Source organism: Herpailurus yagouaroundi, unplaced genomic scaffold (genome assembly GCF_014898765.1).
Source record: "Herpailurus yagouaroundi ecotype Mexico unplaced genomic scaffold, PumYag 28, whole genome shotgun sequence".
Lineage (NCBI taxonomy): Eukaryota > Metazoa > Chordata > Mammalia > Carnivora > Felidae > Herpailurus > Herpailurus yagouaroundi.
The window spans coordinates 97081797-97109151 of NW_024412376.1; the positions used below are offsets into that span (position 1 = coordinate 97081797).

General features: G+C 37.2%; 1 protein-coding gene across 8 annotated transcripts in view; it reads left to right on the plus strand.

Moving 5' to 3' along the window:
* The first annotated feature begins 1054 nt into the window (after positions 1 to 1054).
* The window catches only part of MAPK10 (mitogen-activated protein kinase 10), a 306598-nt gene continuing 280297 nt past the window's right edge, over positions 1055 to 27355 (plus strand). The window contains exons 1-3 of one of the 8 annotated variants that reach the window (XM_040479114.1): positions 1061 to 1506; positions 2955 to 3080; positions 6515 to 6629. The gene's annotated coding sequence lies outside the window, so the exon portion shown is untranslated. Of the gene's footprint in view, positions 1507 to 2935; positions 3081 to 3399; positions 3523 to 6514; positions 6630 to 27355 lie in introns of those variants that run through there. The other 7 variants (XM_040479140.1, XM_040479165.1, XM_040479103.1 and 4 more) reach the window with 7 other exon arrangements.

Consider the following 27355-nt stretch of genomic DNA (forward strand, 5'->3'; position numbering starts at 1 on the left):
TCATGTAAGTATGCTAGTTCCAAACATAATGGACAATGGTATAAAACTCAGCATTACTTGGTTTCAGTAGACAGAAACCCACCACAAAGTTGTGTAAGCAAAAAAGGAATTTGGTTAGATAATGTAACTTGAGACGTCCAGGGGCTGAGGCTATTTGGCCAAATGTGAATTGAAAATTATATAAAGAAAATATTTTCAAACGGTTAAAAATTTTGATACTTTTTAAAAATAGTGGAAATAGTTAACTCCCCTCATTCTAAAAACGCACTATTTGTAGATGTTAAAACTCTATGGAGACTTAAAAAAAAAAAACTGTATGGAAACTCTAACAGTCAGAGGCAGGGAAAATTACTTAAATAAAATAGACATATTTGCCACATATAGTAATGTAATTGTCGTTGGTTTTCCAGAGAATTATCTGCAATTAAAAAAAGAACCCCTGGTTTGTTAACTCAAATCAACTGTATTTTTTTTTTCTATATTCTAATTGCAATCTAAGAGTCAGTTTGTTGAATTGGATGTAGTGGGCATTTATTTATGATTTTTATAAAAAACAAGGAAACACAGAAGAGTAATAATAGTGCTGTGCAAATGACCTCTGGAATCCAGCTGGGACTCCAATGCTCACTTCTCCTCTGAGGTTATTAGCATCCTTGTTTGTTTTGACATTTAGAAAGACCCCAAGTCTCACTTTCTGCTGTTTGCAAAGAGCTGAGCTAGTTGAAAAGCAGAGATTGACCGTATTTCGTATGTTGTTTTGGTCTGCCGGTGTTTGTTCCTCAGCGCTGCTGTGGACACAGCCAGCACTGCTTGGAGCGGATTGTTTCTGTGGGTTGTGCAGCCTGGCTGCTGATGTCGTAGTTCCTGATAGTGGCTGCCAAGGAACCCTACTCCTTTCCATTTTGCCTGGTCCTCATTTCACCGGAAAACACACTGGCTGTAGCCGCACATAGATAGACTTTTTTCCTCTTTCCCTTTCCCCCTCTTACCCCTCCCTAGACCTCTCTGGGCTTTGACGTCATGTGTGCTCCTTTCGGTTGCCATAGCAACCCCATTCCCCAAGCCCTCTGTCCGTCTCCTCTGGTAGGTTCCACAATGGTACAGGCAGCATCGCGCTGCACAATGGTTTCCAGGCAGTGAAAGAGGGTGATTCAGCAAGCCACTCTTCTTTTTTTTTTTTTTCAAAAAACCTCCCCTTCTTCTTCTTCTTTTTTTTTTTTTTATGGGGGTGGGTGGTGCTTGTTATATGCTTACCTTTTTCTTTTCTTTTTTCATTTTTACAATTTTCCTGTTTTCTCCTCACCCCTCAATACCTAGGGGCTTGAGTGAGTTTAAGATTGGGTTTTCTTGGAAATCACCTGTCCATCACTAATTTTAAACAATTTCCCCACCTCCAAAGAATCTATTCCTTATTACAATTTGGAATGTGGTTAATGAAAAACAAGTAGGGAGGATTTCTGGGGCAAACACTGCTGGATCAGGATCGTAGTTCTCAAGCACGGAATGGTAGGTGCTCTTTGCTCATTCTGGGTTCTAACCTGTTTTTTGGAGGGTGGGGTGATGCCTATGGATTGCTCCTGGTGGGGCGGGAGAGCAAGCATGGGAGAAGTGGGAGAGATGGGGTGGAAAGCAGGTTAATGAAGTGAAGTACCTCTAAGGCAAGAAGCTACCAGCCTTTCCTTGTGTGTGGAGCATCTCTCCCCAGACTTGGGCGTGTGGAAACCTTTCTGTTTGGAGTGAGGGTTGGCAGGGGGTGGGAGGGAGCTTTCTTATTGTGACCAGGGGTTTTTAGACCAATGCAGAGCTACAGAAAGGAAGAGAAGAAAAACAGCCGGGGTGGGGGGGGGGGGGGGAAGAGGGGGAAGGAGGGAGAGAGAGAAAAGGAGAGGTGGGGAGAGAGACGGAGAGAGAGAGAGAACAGCTGTGCTTGTTAGAAGTGCTGACCTCAGTCCTATATCTGAGAAATGCTCTGGGTTCCATAAAACATCAAAAAATCATGTCTTTAAGTATACATTTATGTTTACTTCCTGACAGGTATAATTTAAATGAATATTTTGGAACATATTTACATATTTTTAGTAGGGAATAGTATTTATATATTTTAGTTGCAAAACTAATGGCATTACTCTTGCAGAGACATTCTAGGCTGAATTTGGGCTGGGAAGAGGAACACAGGACAGGGGTCAGGATAGAGATTAGAGAAAACATTGGCACTGCAGTCGCAAAGGTAAGGGGTTCCTTTAAGAAAGTGATCTCCTATCACAGCAGGCAGCATTTTTTTTTTAATGGCAGGGTTCCCATATTCTGTGCTGGGATACTGTGTCCCCTAGAAATGTCAGAGCTCTTTTGGGAAAAAATCAGCAATGAGCATGGCAATATACTCATCAGAATTTATGTATTTGTGCCTGCAGCAAAAAAAAAAAAAACAACAAAACGTGATTTATTGGAAAATCTTCAAGTGAATCAAGGTTAGAGATATTTTAAGAAAAACTGTATATGCATTTTCCCCTGTACATTGAAATCTAGAGGCTGTCTCTGCTTTTACCTCCTAACACATAACTTCCCAGGTACTGCAATTTAGCTACCGAAAAAGAATGGCTTATCCCATGGCAGTAGGCTCTGAAGGAATCACAAGGTTGTTTACATGGGCTGTCTTTGCTGCAGAGCCTGACAGTGTCTTTACAGCAGCACTGCATGCTTCTGGTGTGTTGATGATAACTTTTATGAACGAACCGGAAAGAGGCAGTCTAAGTCATGGGACAGGCCACAGTTCAGATTGCAGGAAAATAAGTGCACTCAGCATTGCCAGCCCAAGGTCCAATTTCCTCCTTGCATCCCTAGTCTGCTACTTGCCAGACCCAGGAAGATCTCACAGAATGCTGATCACCGTATTAAAAATGGTTGCAGGAATGACCACTTCTCTCAGAGAGGCTTCTGTACATTTTCTACCTTAGGTGAGCATATATGCTGCGAATATAGATAGTGATGCTCATGAATGAGCTCAGAAGCTTCAGACTCCACTTCAGAACCTTTGGATTTTAGGGGCAGGACAGTTTGGATGAGCAGTTTTGCTGCTTTTGGTATGTATTCCTTTTCTGCCTCGATCTCACTCTTAATTGACATGAAGTACCAGGTTAGCTTATTTTCTTACACAGAGCAAACGATTTTCTCTTCCCCACAACGGAACAGCAAATCAGATGACAAAGGTGGCATGACCTTAGATATTAAAGAGTCTTCATGCTTCCTCATTTGCACATCACTCTCTCCTGTTGTTGCAAAGTATCTTTAATTTGATGGGCTCCTGGCATTACAAAATCTTCGCAGTTTTGGTAAAAAAAATTTTTTTTGATGATGAGGCGGTGAGAAATCATATGTAGAGTGGAGAAATCAGCTGCCTCCAGCTTCCTGCTTGCTTGCCCCAGAACAGCATCTGCTGTTGGGAGGAGTGTGTTTGTCATGCTGGAAGGGGATGTTTATGAACAGATCCCAGAGGGACCGAGTGTGTTTTGCTGTCATTGTCTGGTATGTCTGCAGCTATTAGTATTTAATGGTTTCATAGTACGTGGTCAATGATTTTCAAGGTTAGAATGAACTGAGACTTGGTTGTGAATGCTATAAAATAAATGTACGTTTTTAAATTATAAGAAATTCATAGGATTTCCCTTGTTAGTATATAAGAATATCATAAGCGAAAGGTATCTGCCTAGCCAAAATAATATGAAAAAGCCTCCCATGTTTAAAGGTAAAGCGTCCCATATTTAAAGGTCTTTTTTTGTTTTGTTGTTGTTCTTGTTTTTTAGTTTTATTGTGGCTTTATGTAAATGAATATATTTCTTTGGATGTAATCTTAGGGAAAAAGTCTTTTAATACTGATGATAAAAAATAAAGACAAACTGGGGTGTTTCTTGTTTGTGAAACATGGGGGCAGATATTCTCTCTTCCTGCTCTAGTTGTGACTTCAGGTCACATTTGGAGCTCAAAAGACTTTGCATGAAATTGGTGGGTTCAAATCAAATGATTGCTTACGAGAATAATGGGTCTCAAAGCAAGTCTTCCTTCGATCAGAATAAGAAGTAAACAAATTGACACTTAAAATTCTTTCTCCATTGTGCCTACTATCTCCTCTTGTAGTCTCCTTTAAGCTTTTGGTTGGACGCTGCAACACTTGGGCAAAAAGAACCATAAAGTGTCCAGTAATGACAGAAAGGAATACAATGCTGTATTTGCTGCAGACTATTTCTTTCTTACCACACATGCATCTCTTACACCTCCTTCTGAGGACCGAAGATTTAGATAATGTTGGGCCTATGGACTACTGGGGGAATGCTTATTGGGAAAGGAGAACAAGACCCATTTATCCCTTTAGTATATTAAATATATTTATTGCATTATATGAGTATGAGATGAGACACTGCTGCTGATTAGAGAAAAGATCATGCTGCACATTGATTATTTCTCTTTGAAAGAGAAAATGTAATTTAGAATTGTAGCTTGGATTTTCAGAAATTTATCTCTCCGTACATATTTTCATGGCAAAGTTGTAAGGTTTTGACTAAAGATTTTTCAGTTTGAGTACGTTTTATCCTTATGAGAAAATCAAGGCAAAGGGTGGGGGGGGAGTGAAAAATCCATATGTTTTAGGTACTATCCTACCCTCTCCCCCTTGTCTTATTGTGAATCTTGGTAGAAACTCCAAATGGAGAACTCAGGTGACATTAAAAATCCTTAAATAAAAAGAAGCATTTTGGCTTGAAAAGTGCTACAAATTTATACTTATTTTTGGTAAAGACTTTTCTAGGTGAATTGATGCTTTAGATCCATAATAAGCCACTATGGCCTTTCTCACTGTTCTTATCTCTGAGATGTGAAAGCCATAGGTTTATAAAGCTAATGTTCCTAGGAGTGGAAAGTAAAGATTTGAATGGAAAAAGAGATGACTGAAGGTTCCTTAGAAACATTCTTAACCCACAGTTGCTCTGAAATCCCATACAGTGTGCAGGTATAAGTGAAATTCCCCTACAGGCCAATCAGGAATTTGCAGAGTAACCTGCTCAGTCATAAACAGGATTTTTGCTACATTGTGTGCGTGCGTGTGTGTGTGTGTGTGTGTGTGTGTGTGTGTTAGAATGCAGGGAAAAACCCCCACCACCCAGCAGTGATTTAAAGTACTAGAAATTCATCTTAGTGACTTCTCTTCATAGAAGTAAAACTGCTCTTAGTTTCTGGATGTTAACCTGCCTGGGTTCTCCATGTGCTTCCTGAAAATGGGTTTCTTCAAGTAATTGTCCTCTTCTCATACACTGGAAGTAGGATGTGAGCATTGGTAGTGAAGTAAAGCTCTTAGGCCCATTTATTTGGCAAGGTTTCTTCAGTGTCTGTACTTCCTCTGTCATTGCAGTTATCACACTATCTAGTAATTACATATTCCTGTTTCCTGTGTTCTCTACTAAAGTATAATCTCCACCAAGTACTGACTGTGTCTGTTTGGCACATTGTTGGGGCTCAATAAATAGTCCTTGGATGAATGTCTCCTGTGTACAGTGTTCTCTGCTAAGTGCAATGGAAGGAAGAGTTGGGAGCCATTTGGGAGCATATAATCATTTAGGGAGATGAGGTTAAATAACAAGGATGGTATATGATCAAGGGCTCCTATTAGTGATTTGACACTAAATATAATAGGAATTCAGAGGAGAAATAAATTACTGTCCTCTGAAATGGTGGTAGGTGACATTGGAGGTCACACTGGGATGTTCACAGAGCAGGAGAGTGTGGTGTGGAAAGAATTCTTAGTAGTAAGTTGTAAGCACCTGGCCAGGAAAGGGACTCTGAGTTGGGGCAGAGAGGATGGTTTTATTTGGGTATTGTGAGCATACTTTCCAAAGTTCTAGAAATTAAAACTCATGGTTTGATAATGGGTAGAACATTGGAAATTGGTACAATCTTGGAGAATATGGTCCATTATAATCACAAAAAGTAACAGTAACAGATTGAAGTTACAAACCTATTTTTGTAACTAGATCAGATTAGGAAAAACATACATACAGGTCTGTTTCCAGCGTCAGACCATTTTCAGTTTAGTTTTATTCTATTTCAAATACTTCAGAGGTTTTTGAACTTCTTCTTTTATCGGTAAGCATGTAACCCATTTTTCCAATGAAATCTTATGTGAAAAGCAGAATATGCAAACATGCAAGGGTGGAACTGTTTCCATAGAAGCTGAGTAGGGTGCCTTGTATCTCAAAACCAAACTGATATAACAAAACCCAAATATCATGTCAGATTTTATGTCAAGATTTTAAAATATCCAGCTACTCTGGTATTGGTAACCCCAAAGTTCTTGTGCTTGTGATAAATTTGAATAGAGTAAACCAGCCTGGGATATTTTATTCCCTCATCCTGTGTGCCATCACTCATTTTCAGTTATCTTTGTCAGTCTTTTGGTTTCCTAATGCAGATGAAATTCCCATTTAAGTGTTCAAATAAAACTCATTCTGTGTTTTTGCTTTGATTTTAGGCTAGCGTGAGGAACACCAAAGGCAGGACCATCTCAGATCTTCATTATGGCAACTCATGCAAGAAGCTGTTGAATTAGAACCATTTCCTATAGATGAGAAACCATACAAGCAGTGGTGAGTTGCAAATTTAAAAATATTCCACAGCAGAAAACATATGATCTTTATAACTCATGTAAATATTGCATGCGATTTAGTGTATGGATCTGAAGAAATACTGCTCCAAATAATGTGAAGTAAAGAAATGAAAATAAACAGGACAGAATGTTTGATTGATGGTGCAGTGCTATCACTGCCACATAGAGTAGCATGAAGTCTTGGGGTACATGGGTAAATTGTGTCACACCAGGGACAGGAGGGTGCTACTACCCAGGACGATACCAGTCTGTGTAAGATGGCTGCAGTGAACAATTTCATGTTGCTGAGTTAACAGTCGAGTGACATTATTGTTCAGTGGTTTTTATTATTTGCAACATAATTACACATTTTACCAATTTACCCTGTAGGTAAAAGAATTGGTTCTCTGTGAAAAGAACCTGTAATGCTCAATACCTTTCAGGAATACACACACACACACACACACACACACTCACTCACTCTTATGTAAACATACAGGAATATATATAAGACAGTATATAATATATATATTAACATAGCATTTAGATCCTTGCAAATAAGGGGAGAGAAATCATATCACAGTTTTATAAAATACAATTCATAGACATTTACCCTACAGATCCTTGTGCCTAATATAGCAACATTAAAAGTAGATCCAGTTTTGGGGCACCTGGGTGGCTCAGTCCGTTGAGTGTCCAACTTCAACTGAGGTCATAATCTCGTGGTTTGAGACTTTGAGCCCCATACTGGGCTCGCTGTGTCAACTCTGTCAGCGCAAAGCCAACTTCAGCTCTTCTGTTCCCCTCTCTCTGCTCATGTCCAGCTTGTGCTTTCCCCAAAATAAATAAATATATTTTAAAAAGTAGATCCAGTTTCTCTGCTAGTTGGAATAATTAAAAAAAAATTTTTTTTTTCAACGTTTTTTATTTATTTTTGGGACAGAGAGAAACAGAGCATGAACAGGGGAGGGGCAGAGAGAGAGGGAGATACAGCATCGGAAACGGGCTCCAAGCTCCGAGCCATCAGCCCAGAGCCTGACGCGGGGCTCGAACTCACGGACCGCGAGATCGTGACCTGGCTGAAGCCGGACGCTTAACCGACTGCGCCACCCAGGCGCCCCTAGTTGGAATAATTTTTAATACTTATTATCTTATAAAAATATCAGCACACACAGGCAGAATATTTTTTATAAAATACTTGATGCTTTATAGTCATCAAAGTCAATAATCAATAGACTCCAGCAGAGATGAAGCAGTTATAGTCTGTCAAATAACTTTGAGAAATAGTGTATGACAGCAAGATTCCAAAAGAAGCTGTTTTGAACTGGTGATCAATATATCTCTTTCGTTTGCTTAGTGGCTTATGTAACTCTGGGTAGGTAGGCTTTCTTGTGAATTAATGCCTAAGCTATAACTACAGAAGACTGATGAAATTAACCCTGTACTTCTTTCACATCATGATTTTCATTACAGTCTGCCTACAGTTATATCGAGAAAGTAGATATAATAGCCATCGCTATGCTGTGCTTAATCACCATGTACTAAATGAGTGTTTGTTATAAAGGAGAATAGTATGTAATTGCCAATAATGAACCATCTAGAGTCTAAAGGAAGGGCAACTTTATATGGTTGAACTTAATGCTTTGCGTTATGTGTCACTCCCAGTGATGTAGAAAACATATATTGCCCCGTCTTAAACATTTACTCATTAAGCAAACATTTATTGAGAATCTGTGATGTAGATATTATCCTTGACTCTTGGGATAGATGAAAGAGATAGTACCTGCCTTAAAGAAGCTTTCAGTCTAAAGAGTGTGGTGCTTATGCTAAAATGTGCCATTAATTGGGGGGAGATAATGTTCAAAGAGTGTGGTACTTACACACTGGGCGGTTAAATGGGTAGACATGCGGTGCTAAAGGAAGTGCAGCAGAGGAGACTCTAATACAGATGGGCTGGGAATTTGTCAAGGCTTCCTGAAGGGAGTGATATTTTAGCTGAATGTTAAGGACAATGAGAAATAATCAGTGGAAGGGAACAGTGGGAATACTTTTCAAGGGCCCAAAGGTTTAACAGAGTATGATTTTTTGGGAGCACTCTGTGCCATTTACTGTGCTACAGCATAAATGGGGGTGTAGAAATGAAACTGAAGAGGGGTACAGGAGACATATCATGAAGGATCTCTTAAATAAAGCTAAAAAGTTTGGAATTTATGCCAATATGAAGAGCTTTTAAAATATTCTAAGTAGGAGAATGACATGATCAGGTTTATTTTTTAATTGTGAAATCTATCATAGACATAGAAACGTGTATAAAACAAATATAGTTTAAGGAATAATTATAAAGCAAACCTCATATAACCACCATTCATATTAAGGAATAGACTCTTAGTAAGTACCTATGTGTTCCTTTAAGATCACATGCTTTTTCTTCTCCACTAAAGGTGACCACTAACCACTATTTTGCCTCTTATCACATTTGTTCCTTGTTCCTTTGCTTTTCTTTGTAGGTTTTCCATCTTACAGTCATAGTATATATATACATACATATATATATGTATGTATATATATTCTTACTCAACTGATTTTGCTGAACATTATAAGATTCTTCTACATTAATGTATGTAGTTTATTCATTTAATTATGTAGTATTCTACTCCATGAATATACCAAATTTACTTATCCATTTTACTGTTGGTGAATATTTAGATTGTTTCTGTATTACTTATGCTAATTTATGTGCATAACCTTTATTTATAAACAAATATATTTATGCAAATATATTCATTAAACATTAAATATATTTATTATAAATAATATATTTGTAATAAAGTTATTAGTTATATATAGTTATATATATAGTTACTCATAGATTCTAGTATACATGTGTAAAATCTTCTTCAAGAAAGGAACTACTGAATATGGGGGTATGTGCACATTCAGGTTTTCCAAATAATGCTAGAATATTGTCCCCAATCGGTTATATCAGTTTACACTTCCATCAGCAAGGGAAGTTCTCTATTCTCACCAACATTTGATTTATAAGTTCTTAAGTTTCACTAATCAGGTGGGTACATAATTGTACTCATGAAAGTATTAATTGGCTTTTTGCTGATTACTGATGAGGAAGAACATCTTTTCATTTTTTATTGGTCATTTGATTTTCTTTTGTGAAGTACCTACTCAAGTGTTTATGAGATTTGTCTTTCAAAATAATAACTAGCATTTATTGAGTTCTTACTGTGTAATTGCTTGTGCTAAGCACTTTGCAGGCATTTAATCTTCATATCATCCTTATGATTTACAGATAAGGGAACTCAGGTTTAGAGATGTTAAATAACTTGCTAACAGTCATACAGCTAAGAAACAGTGGATTTAGCATTTGGGGGCTTTCTGACCCCAGAGTTCTTCAATTTCTTGGATAGCATTTGGAAGAAGATTAGACTGAGTCAGAGAGAACACCTAATGTGGTCTATTGAAGGAATCCAGTTAAAAAATCATAGGAACATAAACCAAAGAATCACCAGTAGAATGTAAGTACAAAACAACTGGACTCAGTACTGAATGTTGTGGGTAAAGAAGAGGCAGAATATATAAAGTCTTGTTACTTGTTGGTTAGGTATAGTCAACATTAGTCATACAGTGTATATTTATATTCCAGGTGTTGTGATTAGGTGTAAAGAATTATGATTCCATGATTCAATAAGAGATGAATTTAGTTCTGGGTACCTGGGTGGCTCAGCCAGTTAAGTGTTCAACTCTTGATTTTAGCTCAGGACATGATCGCATGGTTCCCTAGATCAAGCCCTGCGTGGAGCTCTGTGCTCTGCCTCTGCTTCTCTCTCTACCCCTCCCCTGCTCTCTCTCTCTCAAAATAAGTAAATATTAAAAAAAAAAGAAATGAATTTAGTTCATGGGACCATCAAATTTAGGGTAGAGAGACCACCGTGTTCATTCAACTCTTCACTGTTTTAAAATGTGGAACCTGGTGCAAAAAGAGCTTAAGTGGCTTGTTCAAGATCACATGTTATGAAGTGTCAGATAAAGACTAGATATCAGGCTGGCAAAGAATGCAAAGGAGTAACAACTTGCCTGGTTTTTAAATTACTTGAAAATGCAATCAACTTACTTTATCTGCTAAACATTTAAAAAATTGTTTTTAACTTTTATCTATTTTTGAGAGACACAGAATGCAAGCAGGACAGAGGCAGACAGAGAGGGAGACAAAGAATCTGAAGCAGGCTCCAGGCTCTGAGCTGTCATCACAGGGCCTGACACGGGGCTTGAACCCATGAACTGTGAGATCATGACCTGAGCTGAAGTTGGACACATAACTGACGCGGCCACCAGGAGCCCCTGCTAAACGTTTTTGTTTTTGTTTTTGTTTTTGTTTTTGTTTTTGTTTGTTTTTTAAGTCAGTTGCCTCATCATCGTTGTTAGCTGGTTTATTTAATGTAGTCTAGAATTCTATTTGCCTGCCCATGATTCTACCAATGGAACCTCCAGATCCGATTTGCTGTTGTTACCATGTAACTGCTCTGCTTACCTTTGATATGCTCCATTGGCTATGTAATAACTTCACTTTTCCTTAACATATACCATACTCCCATTCACCCCCATTTTAGTAACTGGTGATCTTTCGAATTGCCTGGGGACACTAATGTGCTTCATTCTCATCACACACACTCAAATGTTTCTTACCTCTGTGATTTACTTCATACTGTGTATTCTGCCTATATTCATCCCACCCAATCTTTACTTAGTCATTAGCCAACTTTTAAGGCATTTGCAGTTGAAAGAATGGTCTGGGGACCAGCAGTGTGAGCATCATGGGCATCATCTGGGGCTTGGTAGAAAAGCCGTATCTCACGTCCCATCCAGATACCCTGGCTCAGAATCTTTCAAACAAGATTCTCACATGATTTCAAGTCTTGGAAGTACTGCTGAGACTCACTCTAGACTTCTCAGGTGTTACCAGAAACCTTCCCTGACTCCTTCCATTGGGAATGCCTTCCTGGTGTTCTCAAAGTAGCCTAGGTATATCTATCTCATTGTATTACATAAATAGTAGCATGTTTTACTATTTATGTGTCTGTGTCTGTGTCTGTGCCTTAGCTTGTGAGTAATTTGACCCAGATCTAATTATCTTTTGGTTTTCCATGCCTAGCACAGTGCCTAATACTTGGTAATACTGAACAAATGTTTGTTGAATGATTGTTTGATGGAAGAAAGAAAACAGAGCAGGAGATAGATAATAGAAAGATAGGAAGAGAAGTAGGAAAGAGAATCATAAGGAGAAAAGGCATAAAGCCAAAGGAACTTCATAGAGAAAAAGGTAGACTAAAAAAATTTTTTTAATATCTCTGCATACAATCTGGAAAGCAGCCTGACAGTCTACAATCTTATGTAAGTAGATTATGTGATAAATGTGAATATTGTTGGCCAAATCCCTCAGAAGCAAAGATTACCTTAATTTTTTATATAATTACAGTATAGTTTTATTGTTGTTGTTTTTGTTGAGTAAATTTTGCTAAAATTTGTTTTACTTTCCTAAACAAAGTATTCTACTTAACTAATCAGAGATTGTCCAGAGTACCGTGGAAAGTGGATAGAGGATGCAGGTTTGTTTGAAGCTGTATAGAAGACAGAAATAAGAGGCCAGTGAGTGGAGAATAGGCACCATATATAAAAGACCTTTCTGATGGTTAGAATTATTTGTAAGTCCATGCTTTTAGAAGAATAGTGAATTTTCCAGCACTGCATTTAACCATCTTCATGTTTGACCAAATACTACGAACATGTTAGAGAAGATACTACTTGATGTGAGAGATTGAACTCAGTGACTTCTAAGGTCTAGGGTTCTTGTGAATTATGAGTCTATAATTGTTCAGAGTAGTGCTGGAAGGATGAGGGTTATAATACATGATTATAATAGTGGATAACATTTATTGAGTGATTACTTGTGCCACTCACCGTGCAAAGCATTTTGCATGCACTAATTCATTTAATCCTCACAGGAATCCTACTGAGCATTTCCATTTTATAAATGATGAAACTGAAGCATGGGAGATTTAGTAACTTGCCCTAGATCATGCAGCTAGTGTTGGTAGAGCCCAGGGAGTCCAACTGGGGAGCACTTCCTTTTTTATCACTGTGTTGAATCCTTCTCAATATTAAAGATGAAAGTTGGACTCAGTGGAGCTTTAAAACATTGATGTGGTTTAAATTCCAAGTAAGTGTGCTAACAGGAATTCTAAGAAATGATAACATAATCAAAGTAAAAATAGATAGAAATGAGTGTAACGGGTTTGTGGAACCAAATGCCTTACATATGAGATGAATTAAGAGGATATTCAGAAATTTGTCATTATGGTGCCATTTTGTCTTGTTTTTCAATGGCTACAAGCTACCAAGATGGGACACCAAGTCCTCAGGAGTATAGTTCACCCTAGTAAAAACAGCATAACTAGCCCTCATATTGTATAAAAATTTAAAGGCTTTTCACCAATTGGTGGAACCTCAGGCTGTATCTCCTGGGAAGATGGATTTGGGACTGTCACTGTTTGAGAGGTCCCAAGTAATTTGATGTCCTACTAGGAAAATAATAAGGTGGTCTTTATAAGTTGGCATTTTACTGGAGTTTATTTGAAGAGTGAGTTAGCTTAAATTTTAGCATGTCTCAGATTCTTCGTAGATAGTTCTGTGTTTTCCAATAACCACTATTAGAGGAACTACTATTAAAATGAAAGTATGAGATCTTAATGAAAATTTGGTTAACACAAAAAATGTTTTCAGGGGCACCTGGGTGGCTCAGTCAGTTAGGTGTCTGACTTTGGCTCAGGTAATGATCTTGTGGTTTGTGAGTTCGAGCCCCGTGTTGGTCTCTGTGCTAACAGCTTGGAGCTTGGAGCCTGCTTCGGATTCTGTGTCTCCTCCTCTCTCTGCCCCTTCCCTGCTCACACTCTGTCTCTCTCAATAATAAATAAATGTTAAAAAAAATTAAGAAAATAAAAACAAAAACGAAAAACGTGTTCAGATTAGGGCCTGTTGGAAAATTTAGTCCATAGTGTAGCAGCATTCATTACATGTGATAATCTATTATTTATAGTGCAGATATCAGAAATTATACATGCTGGATATTTCACAGTTTTCTTTCTAGTTGTACTTTTGGAAATTCTAGGTGGTTTGTTTGTTCTTTAAATCCTTAAGGCCCACTGTTTTTTTTTTTTTTTTTGGTCCCTAAGGCCCACTTTTAAGCACCTTTAAATTTGAGAGTGGATAACTTTGATGATATTGTCTTTAGAAAATCATTTATAAGTCTTAAGAATCGAAATAATTCTTTTTTGAAATTTAATTTAATAAGATTTAAAGATATTCTACTCCCTTACTCCCCCCTAAAAGATTGATTAAAACATGTTAGGCAAAACCTGTGTGAAATAGCGGGTAGGAAACAAGTTAAACTATTTTTTGTCTTTTATGAGTTTCAGCCAAATACATCATGTCATATGTCTGTTGACTGTCCTCTTGCCAACCAGGGTCCAGGTCAGCAACGTGGACTGTCACAGGCAATCATATCTGTTATGTTTCACTTCTTTTTAGTCTTGGTCCTGGGTACAGATGTCTGGCTCTGTGTTATAATTTAAGGAGCCAAAACACCCTCTAGTTTTCTGCTTCTGAACCTGATATAATATGTGAAATTCTCACTTACTTCTTTGGTTGAAGACTGTTTCTATTAAAATAGAAATGTTGCGAGGTAAATTGTTCGTTCCTTTTAAGTAAAGCATGAGATGATACTCAAAAGGCCAGGACCAAGTGGATTACCTTGGTGAGGGTCACCTTGGCCAATGAAGGTACTTCATGAGAAGGGAAAGCAGCTTCATGGACAGCTGGAAGGGAAGAATAGGCCAGATGGAGGCTTACAAGAGTCTTGAAGACAGACTTACCAATGCTCAATTTTGCTTTACCTGACCCCCTTTAGTTATCTTTAGCTTCATATCGTCACTCTAAATCAAAAGATAAGATATTTGAGTTATAGGAAGTCACTTCTAATTATTAAGACTTCATTATCCATGAGGGAGATAGTTTATGCACAGGTAACCAAACTGATTGCATCTACTTTCCAGATTTGTATCATTCTTTATATTAAAATTATCTGCTGCTATCAAAGGGCTAGTGTGTACAAATGTTTGCTCATTGATTTACCTATGAGAGGGATCTATTAAAATTTGCCTTTAAAAATCATGGTTTCCAAGCTGTACTGGGATTTGCCAACATATCAGGTGAAACTATTGGCATCTTGATTACCTAAGCTATCATATCAATACAACAGATTTACATGAGGGTTAACAGATATTTTCAATGGACAGATTACTGTGGTAGAATCTTTGAAGAATGAATAAGATACAATTATTTCCTCCTTCCCTTCCTCCCTTCGTTCCTTTTCCTTCCTTCATTCCTTCCTTTGGTCCTCCCTTCCTTCCTTCCTTCCTTTCTTCCTCCTTTCCTTCCTTCCTTCCTTCCTTCCTTCCTTCCTTCCTTCCTTCCTTCCCTCCTTCCCTCCTTCTCCCTCAAATATTTACTGGCTGTCTCCTCTATGCTAGGTACAGCAGCAATAAAGATAAATTCTATTTAGTCCCTGCCCTTAAGCAGCTCATTACCAAATCTGGGGCCTTGGGATGGGGAGCAAAAGGGAAAACACTTGTAAATAGATAAATCTCACACATAGGATAGTTGCTTTAATACATCCTGAGTTCAGGGAATAGTACAATTACAAAGTCAACTACTCTATTGGGATTCTGCAGAAAGACATGAGTACCAGTGTTCTAAAGCAGCAGTTCTCAGACTTTGTGGTCTCATGATCCTTTTACGCTCTTAAAAATGGTTAACCATGAGCTTTTGTTTATGTGGGTTATATCCATTGGTATAAACCATATTAGAAATTAAGATATAAATTTAAAATATTTATGTAATTCATTTATGAATTAGCAACAGTAATCCCATTACATGTTAACATAAAGTATATATCTTTTTATGAAAATTATTTTTTACAAAGCAGAAATAGTAGTTACAAAGTGGCATTGTTTTATATTTTTGCATATCTGTTTTATGATTAGTTTAAAAGAAGATGGCTGAGGGGCGCCTGGGTGGCACAGTCGGTTAAGCGTCCGACTTCAGCCAGGTCACATCTCGCGGTCCGTGAGTTCGAGCCCCGCATCAGGCTCTGGGCTGATGGCTCAGAGCCTGGAGCCTGTTTCCGATTCTGTGTCTCCCTCTCTCTCTGCTCCTCCCCCGTTCATGCTCTGTCTCTCTCTGTCCCAAAAATAAATAAATGTTGAAAAAAAAATTAAAAAAAAAAAAAAGAAGATGGCTGAATTCTCTTATATACTTACAGCTTCAATCTGTTGTTATATAACACATCATGCAGCCTCTTGAAGACTCTACTGTACATCTGAGAGTAAATGCGAGTGAAGGCAGCAAAATATATCTTATAATTATTTGGAATTAGTTTTGACCTCAGGGATCTCCCCCTCTGCCTAAAGGAGGTCTTGGAGATCCTCAAGGGTTCTTGTGTACTATACTTTGAGAACCACTTCTAAAAAGTATCTGTTGTGTGTAATGAATTAATATCTCTTTTATGCATCTAGAATGGTACTAATTGTGTACCAGCCTTAGAAAAACAGAAAAGAGTATGCTTAGTTATTCAGAGGAGGAACTCTAGATGAGAAAGAATATAAGACTGTAACCTCGATGAAGGCAGAGAGATCAATTTATCTTTTTTACTCACTAGCTGTCACAGGGCCTGACACATAGTTGACTTTCTGGAAATTTCAATGATAAAACATTCTGCTAAGACTGCTATGTACTTTCATAAGTCACTATAAATCTGGGCAGAATATGGTGAGTGCCACAAATGTTAAATGCGTATTGTGGAGTTGGAGGGAGTAGGTATTTTCAACTGAGGTATTAGAAGGGATTCATGGAGGAGAGGGCATTGGAATGGAGTTGTAAAGATAATTTGGTAGTCAGTGTTGGAGTTGGAAAGGTTATTTCTAGTAGGAGAAACAGAATAAGCAAGGATAAGAGTGGGTTTGGGGTTCAGAAGTTTAGGTTGTGACTTAGGGATGGAGAACATGGCAGTCAGAGATATGGTAGAGAAAATAGATTGGAGCCAGACTGAGGGAGATTGTGAATGATCTATGAAGGAGTTTGGGTCTGTTTCTATAGACAATGAAGAGCAATTCTGTTTTCCGAGCAGGCTTACGAAAATGATCTTAGCAGCAATGTTGAGAGTGGTTTGGAGAGGAGAGAGAATGGAGGCAGGATGAGCACTTACAGGAAAGAAGGAGATGATAATTCAGTTTGAAGAAGACAGTAAGAACCAGACCAGTGGAAAGGGATCTAGTATATAGGAAAGCTTCCAGGTTTCAGGTAATTTGGAGTAAGAAGTTGTAAAAGAGGTAGTGTTTCAGTCAGTAAGGAAGGAAAATCCTGGATTATTTATGAGTTCATTATAAGTCCAGTCACAGTATTAATAAGCAGTTTTACACAGGTCCTTGGGCTTTGGTTTTTCCATTTGTAAAATGTAGAAATGGATTGCTTGCCTATTTGTGTCACAAGAGTCCCTGTAAGGATGTAAGGATAAATGAGCTGTTTTGACAGAAAAGCGCTGTTAATCTAAGCCATCAATAATAAAAATGAGAATGTTTGCCAGGTGCTTTTGCTCCTATGTTGAAGGCTGCTATGTAAATATGAAATACTGCCTGGAACTATTGTCACTGTTAATAATAGTAAAGTCATTACCACAAAATGCCTACGTAGCAAACTTGTTCCCTGTCAATTCTAAAGTGAGAAGATGAAGCCAGGCATGAAGTCCATTCTATTTTGTTTGTTATGAATTTTGCTTGTTGTAAACTATTTTCCTGGTTAGTAGAAAGTCATTTTAATAGTATTCAGATTTCATTGTATCTCATTATTTTCATCACTCTATTCTAGTCAGGTTTTCCATCACTATCAGGGGCCTCATTATCCTGACTTTTGCATTCTATGCAAATGAAAGTGGGACTACATTTGATGTGTCAGTACTTGCATCTGTGCTCTTGTTAATTGTGGCTCCTTCCATTAATTTAACACATAACTATATGGTATGCTCCAGAGATAGCATGCTTGGGTTCAAACCCAAATTCTATTACTTCATATGAAATCCTGGCTAAATCACATGGTCTCTTAAGATTCAGTTTCTTTACCTGTAAAATGGTACTAATAATGGTGCTAATCTCATATGGCTATTGTGAAAGTAATGAATGCAAAGCACATAGCCTTAAGTGCTCAGTAACTGCATGGTGTTGTTTTGTTTTTGACCAAATTTATTATCATTGTCATCAACATATCGTTTTTTTTTTCTAATCAGGATCTTTTTCCATACTTTTTAAATTCATTATTTGTCTTCCAATAATTAATTTGTGACCACACAATTAATCATCCACCTTTTCTTTACCTAGAATAACATTTTGAAGAATTCCCCAAATTTTAAATTTTACTAATTTTATATATATATATCTATGTCTGTATCTATATCTTATCTCCCTCCTGGGCTTTGTTTTACCCAGCAAATCAAGTATTTAATTCTGCTGTGAATATAAGGGATCCAGTGACTTGTTCTAACCATCTGACTGGTATTATTTCCCATGGCACACTGCTATCCTCCCACACAATGTTTCTGTAGACAGAATTCTCTTGCCATCTTCCTTTTTTACTCTAGTATTTTGTTCAATCTGTTCTCAAGATCTCTAACAGTCTGTTTCTGTCCTTGATATTGATCATGCCTCTAAAGGCACCTTCCCATATTAGCTCAGATCCATTGAGATCTGTTTGGAACATACATCACGCCCCCAGATGTATAGTGCGTGGTTGGGGCCACCACCAAACCTGTGCTCTGCTCACCAAACCAAGGCTCATTTTTTAATTTACGTAAGTACTTGAATATTCACCACCATTTCTCTCTACATTGTCTCTAACTTCTATGGGACAGGAACCAAATGAAGACAGTGGTCTTGCTTCCTATCAAAAGTTGATTCGTATTTGTTAACAGTCAATCTATTCAAACTGTAGTGGGTGGAATGAAAATGACTATCGAAAATAGCTGCTATCAGAGGAGGAAAAATGATTGAGTAGTAAGGCAAATCAGAATAAATTAGCATTTAGTCAGTTTTATCTTTTACTATTCCAGTATTGAGTATTTGTTTAGAAATTGTAGAAATTGTTTAATTTAGATGAATATGCCAGGAGGGAGTTTCCTTTTTGAAAATTGTGATACATAATCTGGTATTAGGTCACTGAGATTTCAGTTTAGCACCTTGACTTTACCTATCTTTCAGAATAATGGGGTACACTTACTTTAGCCATCTGTTAGTTGTGTGATATTGGCCATGTTACCTAATGCCTGGTTTCTGTTTTCTTATCTGTAAAATGGGAACAACACGATCATCTGTCTCAAAATGTAGTTCTGAGAATTTAAATTAATTTTCACAAGAGATATAAGATGTAAGAGATAGGAAGTTATGAGAACAATGCCTGGCACAGAACAAAATTTCAGTACCTATTAGCAAATATTATTACCCACCTGAAACAGCATGATGGTTAAAAGCTTGATTCTGTATCACTTACTACTTGGGTAATTTTGGACTCTTTTTATAACCTCTCTGAGCCTCTGTTTCATTTTTAATTTGGACAATGATGATATCTACTTCACAGGGTTTATGTGAGGAATAAATGGAAATCAGTATAACTTTCATTGGCTATTAGCTATTATTTTTTTAATCCTTATGACACATGCATTATCTAGTAATTATGATAATAAATATTTACAGAGGACTTACTCTGAGCCAGGCAGTATCCCAAGTATATTACATGTATTATCTCATTTATTCTTCACAATACTCACAATGAAGTAGGTACTATTATTATACCCATTTTACAGATGAGGCAAATTGAGGCATAGAGAGGTTAAGAACATATTCAAACTCTTACAGTTAGTAGGTGGTAGAGCACATCTGTGCATTTATGCATTGAACTTTATTGCCTCTTATGAAGATAAAACAGTTGAATGAAATGTCTGGAGAATAAAATTAGACTCTCAGGCTAATGATTGAGGTTGTTACTGTGTCTTACCCTCTTGCAAACCATGAATCTATTCATATGGTGACATCGACCTGGTTAAAAAAGAGATTAGTAAGTAGCACTAAAGAAGAAAACAATGTGAAGCAGTGTTTTGAGAGGGGAACCTGATGTCTCTGTCGTTGTGTCTGGAAGTGAAGTCTCTGATCCTTCTTGCCCAAGGTAATATCTTACTGTCGTGGGGATGCTATAAGAGCAAGGTTTACATGAAGACTTCTAGTTTTATTCAGCCTCAACTTCTTCCCTTTTTCTGGCTGCTTGCCTCAGTCACTGCATTGACTCCGAGGCCCCAAACAATTGCACATATTTGTTATTTCTTTATTTTTAGTTTTTGAAATCTTATTTTGGTGGGATTTATACTCCGTATGTCCCTGGTGATAGTTGAGATGATGTTGTCCTGTACTGCAGCTCCCCTGTTACACCCTGTGTGATAGGATGGTAGAATAGTCCCTGATGGCAGGGTGGGGGCACTGAAGGACTTCCTCCCTCAAGCCACACAGATTGGGATTCACATTTCCAATCTGACATTGGGCAATTAATTAATGCTTTTAAGACTTAGTTTCTTTTTATAGGGGCACCTGGGTGGCTCAGTCGCTTGAGCAGTAGGACTCATGATTTTGGCTCAGGTTGTGATCCCAGGCTCATGGGATGGAACCCCGTGTTGAGCTCTGCGCTGAGCTTGGAGCCTGCTTAAGACACACACTTTCTCTCCCTCTCCCTCTCCCCACCTCCCCCCACTCAGACTTTCTCTTTCTCTCTAAAATATAAATAAATAAATAAATAAATAAATAAATAAATAAATAAATACATAAATAGACTTAGTTTCTTTTTATAAAATGGGCATGTAGTACATACTCCATAGTTTTTGAGCTAATTAAATGTAAAAGATTTTAATACAGTGTTTGGCTAGAGCAGAGAGTTCAGTTTTGTTATGGTTATAACACTAAAATCTTTAAAAAATATTGATTTGCTTTAGATCATTATCAAACAGTTTTGTTATTGAAGGAGAGGGTGAGAAAGAAAATAAGGAGATAAAAGCAAAAACGCTTTAAAAAACCCACTTATCTTTATTTATTTTATGTATTTATTTACTTTTTTAAAGATTAAAAAAATTTTTTTCAGTAATCTCTACACCCAATGTGAGGCTCAAACTTACAACCCGAGATCAAAAGTCACATGTTCCACTGACTGATCCTGCTAGATGCCCCAAATCAACTTATTTTTAGCCTGTCATTTATATCTGTAGCACTTTATCTGGTTGTCCTTTATTATGTTACATTTTAAGGCAGGATTATTATGGATTTTTAATTTTTGAAAATTGTTTTTCACATAGTTTTTATATACCAATGTTTTGTACATATTTGGTATAAATGGCATTCACTTATACCTTCTGAGGGCTTTGTGGCCTTTTATTTATTTTATTTTATTTTTTAAAAAATTTTAAATTGATTTGATTTGATTTCATTTATTCATTCAATAAATATTTATTGAATACTACTATGTGTCAGGTCCTGTTTTAGCTGTGGGGTTACTATAATAAATATAATAGATAATTTATTTATTTTTGAAAGACAGAGAGAGACAGAGCATAAGCAGGAGAGGGGCAGAGAGAGAGAGAGAGAGAGGGAGGGAGACACAGAATCTGAAGCAGGCTCCAGGTTCTGAGCTGTCAGCACAGAGCCTGATACAGGGCTTGAACTCATGGACCATGAGATTATGTCCAGAGCTGAAGTTGGACGCTTAACCCACCAAGCCACCCAGGTGCCCTGGGCTTTGTGGCCTTTTAATTTGAACACAGTTCAACACCTAGCACAGTGTAACACATACAACAAATTATTTATATCTGTTGATTAAATAAAAAAAATATCAAGAGTTATCCTAGACATTTTATGAATTATCTTTCAATTCATCAAGCTATGGAGATGACATTGAAGGTATAGAGTATAGAGATGGGTGTTGACAGTCAAGGCACTCAGAGAATTTAACAGGTAAGTGCAGGTAAGAAATTAAGCTTTCTCCTTTTCTACTTTCTTCCCTCCTACTTTATCCTGTTGACCTTGATGATATTCTTCTTTCTCTATGGATATATATATATATATATATATATATATATTCATATAAATATATAGAGAAATATATATATATATACTCCATATATGTGTGGAGAAATGTATATATACTCCATATATACATGGAGTGTATATATATATATATGGAGAATATATATGTAATATACATATAAATATATAAATATAAATAAATATATAAATATAATATAAATATACATATTTATACACACACACACAGAATCTATCTATCTATCTATGCCTATTGTTCTAGACAATGATCTCAGAAAATGTCTTAGCCTCATAGGATTATAGCTTGGTAAGGGAAGCACATTTTCCTTCATAGCATGTATCATTTTTTTGTAATAATAAAATTTGTATGGTGACTTCAAATATTTGAGCAAAATATGATATTATTATCAACTGGGCTATAGTATTTTTTGTGAACATATGACAAGGCTACTGAACATACTTTAGATGACAGGGAAAACCTTTTTTGAGTAAAAATAGGTAGGAATTAGCCAGATGGAGGAGGGAGGTTGGTGGAGTGGGAGAAACTTCCAGACTGAGGAGACAGCATTTGTGTCGGTGTCGAGGTGACAGAGATTTGAAAGTTATGTGAGAGAAAGAAGGATAGTAAATGATGCTTAAGAAGTAGGCAGGGGCCAGTTACATTATGAAGAGTTTTGTATGCCATATTCATTATGGTATGGAAGAGTTTGTTTATTTATTTATTCATTTATTTATTTATTTGAGAGAGGAGGAGAGAGAGAGAGAGAAGGAGAGAGAGGGAATCTTAAGCAGGGTCCACACTCCACACAGAGCCTGACATAGGGCTTGATCCCACGACCCTGGGATCATGACCTGAGATGAAATCAAGAGTCGTATGCTCAACCAACTGAGCCATCCATGTGTCCCATGATATGGAAGTGTTTTAAACAAAGGGTTGGAGACCTGATCAGATTTGAGTTGTAGGAGAATGCTGTCTTTGCTGTGTGGAAAGTGTTTAGAGAAGACTACTAATGAAGGTGAAGAGAAAGAGAGGCTGTTGCCAGCGTCCAGGAGAGATATAGAGGTGGACTGGACTAGCTCTGCAGAGTTAGAAGAGAAGGGGATGTGTTTGAGGGATATTTAGGCAGTAAGTAGAATCTGTAGCATTTGGAAGATGAGGGGAATGAGAGAGTCGGGCACGATTCCTGAAGCTGGCTTATGTGGGTGGTGGCTGCAATTTTACAGGAAAAGAACACTGGAGGAGGAATAGGCTTGGGAAGGAAGATGAATTCAGCTGTGGTCATGTGGAACTTGAGGTACCCAGTAGGCAGTTGCATGTTGCGTTTAAAGTTTAAGAGATAGGTGTGGGCTGGGGATTATGTTTAGGCCTCATCAGCAAGCAGGACACCATAGCTTGAGAGAAGAGAGAATCTAGGGAAAAGCCTTGATGAATACCGACAGAGAAGTAGGAGGATAGTAGTAATAAAAATGACAAAAGCTAAAATGTATATGACACTTACTGCATGCCCAGCGCTGTTTTATGTGCTTTTACACATTTTAAATCAATTTAACCCTCTCAAGAGGTGCTACTGTTATCCTTGATTTTACAGAGTAAAAATATATGAGCCCCAGAGAGGTTAAGTGGTTTACGGAGCATCACACAGCCAGTATATGGCAGAACTGATTTAAATCTAGGCAGTCTGGCTTCAGAATTTGTGGGCTCTTTCTCCACACTCTTCTGAAAACTATGGGCATGTGCTGTCTAGAAATTCTGGCAAGGGAGTGAGTAACCAGCAGCGTCGCTGCCTAGAGGCCAAAATCAGGGCCGAAAGTTTCTCATTAGGCTTAATGACATTTGCCATTAATGAGAACTTGTTTGCTATTTGTGGTAGTCCAAGAAGACAGGTCTCAGTAAGTTGAGGGCCTATGGGAAGATTGAGGAAATGAAGATAGCAAGAGTAGATGATGCCAGCAGGTGGCTGGCAGTTTGGCTCCAGCCAAACTCCAGCAGTTTGGCTGCAAAGGTGAAGAGAGAAAAAGCTGGGGATCTTAGATGACGGACGTGGGATAAGAAAAAAGTCATGGATATGACTAGAGCAGAGGGGTAGAGCAGAGAGGGATTCTTCATGACAGCAACGAATTTGAAAACCATTGTTTGTTTGTTTTGGAGAAGGCAGATATGGCCTAAATAATTCATAAAATAATCCTTGTTGATGAACTGTAGAATTTTTTGCTTTCTTGAAATTGCTGCAGCTATGCAGTGATTAGTTGACTACCGATACCCACTAGTCAATAACATTAAATTGGGATGCTATTACATCCCAATTGGGATGCTTGGGAACAAATACATTAGAAATTTTAACCGGACACAAATGGAGTGCTCTCACCCAGGACAAATGGCAACCATCTTTTAGTACATTTCATTCCATTTGCTCACTTCTTTCCATTTATTTCTCTAAAATTACAGATGGCAAAGATTGCCTTGGGGAAGTTTCCCTAAAATTACTTTTCCTTGTAACTTCAAATCAGGTTTAATTTCAACCCAAGGCTTTTGTTTAGAAGGTCAGCTGACTACCATCCCTGCTATAACCTTCAGATTATTAAGGTGCCTTTCTGAAATATTTTGTGGAAAGTTACAGGCTGAACTGGCCTATTTCTCTGTGGGAATTTAGGGCACAGAAAAAATGTCACAAATGCCACACTGGAACTATGCTGTGTCAAACCATGAGCAGTACCTTCATACAAGGGTGGACTGGGATGTTTTCTAAAATTCTATGTAATTTGTTGGGTGAAGTTCTTTCCTTTTTCCATTATAGAGAGCTGAGATTACTGAGAATACTTTTTTAAAAACCTGAATCTGGGGGCTCCTGGGTGGCTCAGTTGATTAAGCATTAACTTTGGCTCAGGTCATGATCTCGCAGTTCGTTTGTTCGAGCCCCTCGTTGGGCTCTGTGCTGAAAGCTCAGAGCCTGGACCCTGTTTGGTATTCTGTGTCTCCCTCTCTCTCTGCCCCTCCCTCTCTTTCTGTCTCTCTCTCTCTCTCTCTGAAAAACAAAAACATTAAAAAACAAAAACAAAAAAACCCTGAGTCTGAAAGGTGTTCCACAAGTTTTTTCCTTTCCTATCTGAAATCCACAGCATGGGATTGATGAGTTTGTGACTTGTTTTTAGAATAATTAAAAAATCTCCCTGATGAGAATGATTTATAAAATGATACATTTAAACATAAAGTTGAATATAATGTAAAGTTTTACTTAGAATAAAGTTTATTTAAAGTCTTATTAACTTTATTTAAACATAAAATGTATTTCAATGTAAACTTTTATTATTTTAATACCTTAATTTTCTTAGACTTCTAGTTTATGTCTTTTGAAACATCCATAGTGTATTTGCATATTGTTTGGAGAAAAAAATACCATGTGTGCCATAAGTAGAACTTTGCTATTTGGGCTAAACATTCATTTTTAGGAAAAAAATGTAAGGTTATCAATTAGTCACTTAAGAGTCCTATTTCCACATTACTAAAGGAAAAGAAAAGAGGAAACAAGGTTAATAGCAGAAAGATATAGTTAATGATTAAGTGAATTTTAGTTACAACCCGACAAAAGTATAAGCTAAACCAGTTAAAGAATAATTTTGGTACTTTTTTCCCCCCAAAACAGACCTTGTAGATAATTATACTTGCTGAATCATTTGTCATGTTATACATTTCCCCACATGAACTATCAACCATATTTCATGAGGTTCATTTCATGATTGATTTGTTGCTCTTAATAAAAAATGTCTGAGCCTTCCCCTATTAAAAGAATTCAGTGACTATTTGCTTGAGGAAATTCTCAGTACCTGTTCTCTGTTGAATGAAAAAGAGGGCAATGAAGCCAGTTGAGAACATTTTTCTTTTCACTTTAGTGACCAATCGTGAGGGTGAATGAACACCTATGCTCTCATTCTGTACCACTTAGTGTGCTTTTCTGAGAATGATAAACAGAGGTGTTTTTTTTTTCCCCCAGTCTGGCTTGTTCTGAGACTATATTCTTGAACTTACAAGCTAATATAAGGGTGAAGAGGGGACTCTGCAATCATATTCAGACTTGAACACGTCTATACATCCTGTTCAAGACATTGCCTATTCAAAGGAAATCACCAAGTCTGCCCTATATTCTCTGTTTTACCTGTGTGCTACTAGGTGAGGGAGTAAATATCCCTTTCCTGTTATGGCTGCTGCTTGCCTTCTATAAAATTCTCTACTTCTTTGGAAAAGTCTGTTTTCTGGCTCACACTTTAGTGAGAGCCTGAGAATCCTATAGAATGTCTTTGCTTTTAAGAACTTCCCTGGTGGTTTAAGTCAACGTTGAGAGAGGAAGGTATTGTTCTTATTGTCTTCGCATCTCCCTTTCTAGCTTTCTCATAAAGCTACATTTCTCACAAATCATATCTCAGGTGTTTAAAACATACAAAATGACCTACACTCTATCTCTGAGTTTATAGATTTAGTATAGGTCATTTGCAAAATTGATATGCTGTTTGTCAATATTTATGTTTTGTTTTTAGCCAATTTTTTCAAACTATTATTCATTCAACAAGTATTTATTATCTATTACATCCTAGACATTGTGTATTAATTCTAGGATGAACATGAATAGGGCATGGTTTCTACATGCAATCTCTTTGTATCCCAAAGGAACACCATCAACTATATTTAACAAATTTAATTAGCTTAAGATTTTGACAATCAATTCAAAATACTAACCCATCATTTGATTATATCAAATTAACATATAGAAATGAAAGCAAACTCCTTAGCCGTGATCCCCCTATAGCCTTTCTTAGTCTGCACCAGAACCACCTCGAGGTGTGGAAGAGCAGAAAGGGAAAAATAATGACAAAGATGAAATTTATCTTGAAAGCCTGCTATTTGCATCTGCTTTTGTTTCATTCATGGGTAGTTTGTAAATCCTACTAAGTTGAGGAGTTCATAAAGCTAGCAAGTTCCTGAGCTTCTCATCAACTTTCATTTGAACACAAAGAAACTAAAAATAAGTGCCACATTGTTACTGTATTAATTCTAATAGTAAAACACTGATTATTCTGAACAACAAACACAGTACACCTCTATGTGAATTCTCATACATGTAGATGCTCATTTTAAGGGATAGGGGCACATATATATGCATACTTGTACAAAACATGTACACATATATTCCTAGGAGTTCTCTCTGATGACTCACAATAACTGAACTTCTCTCAACTAGGGATGCAAAACTCTGCTAAATTAAAGGTGTGGAGAATAGATGGCTCTGTCTCATTCCTTATTCAAGTAAGATTTAATTGTTTTACTTCTTTGCTTATTATATTTATAACTTTGAGTATAACAGAAGTTGATAATAATAGAAGACATTCTTAAATTGTGATGGGTTTTCCTAAAAGGGTGCTTGCTTTTCCTTCCTTCCTTCCTTCCTTCCTTCCTTCCTTCCTTCCTTCCTTCCTTCCTTCCTTCCTT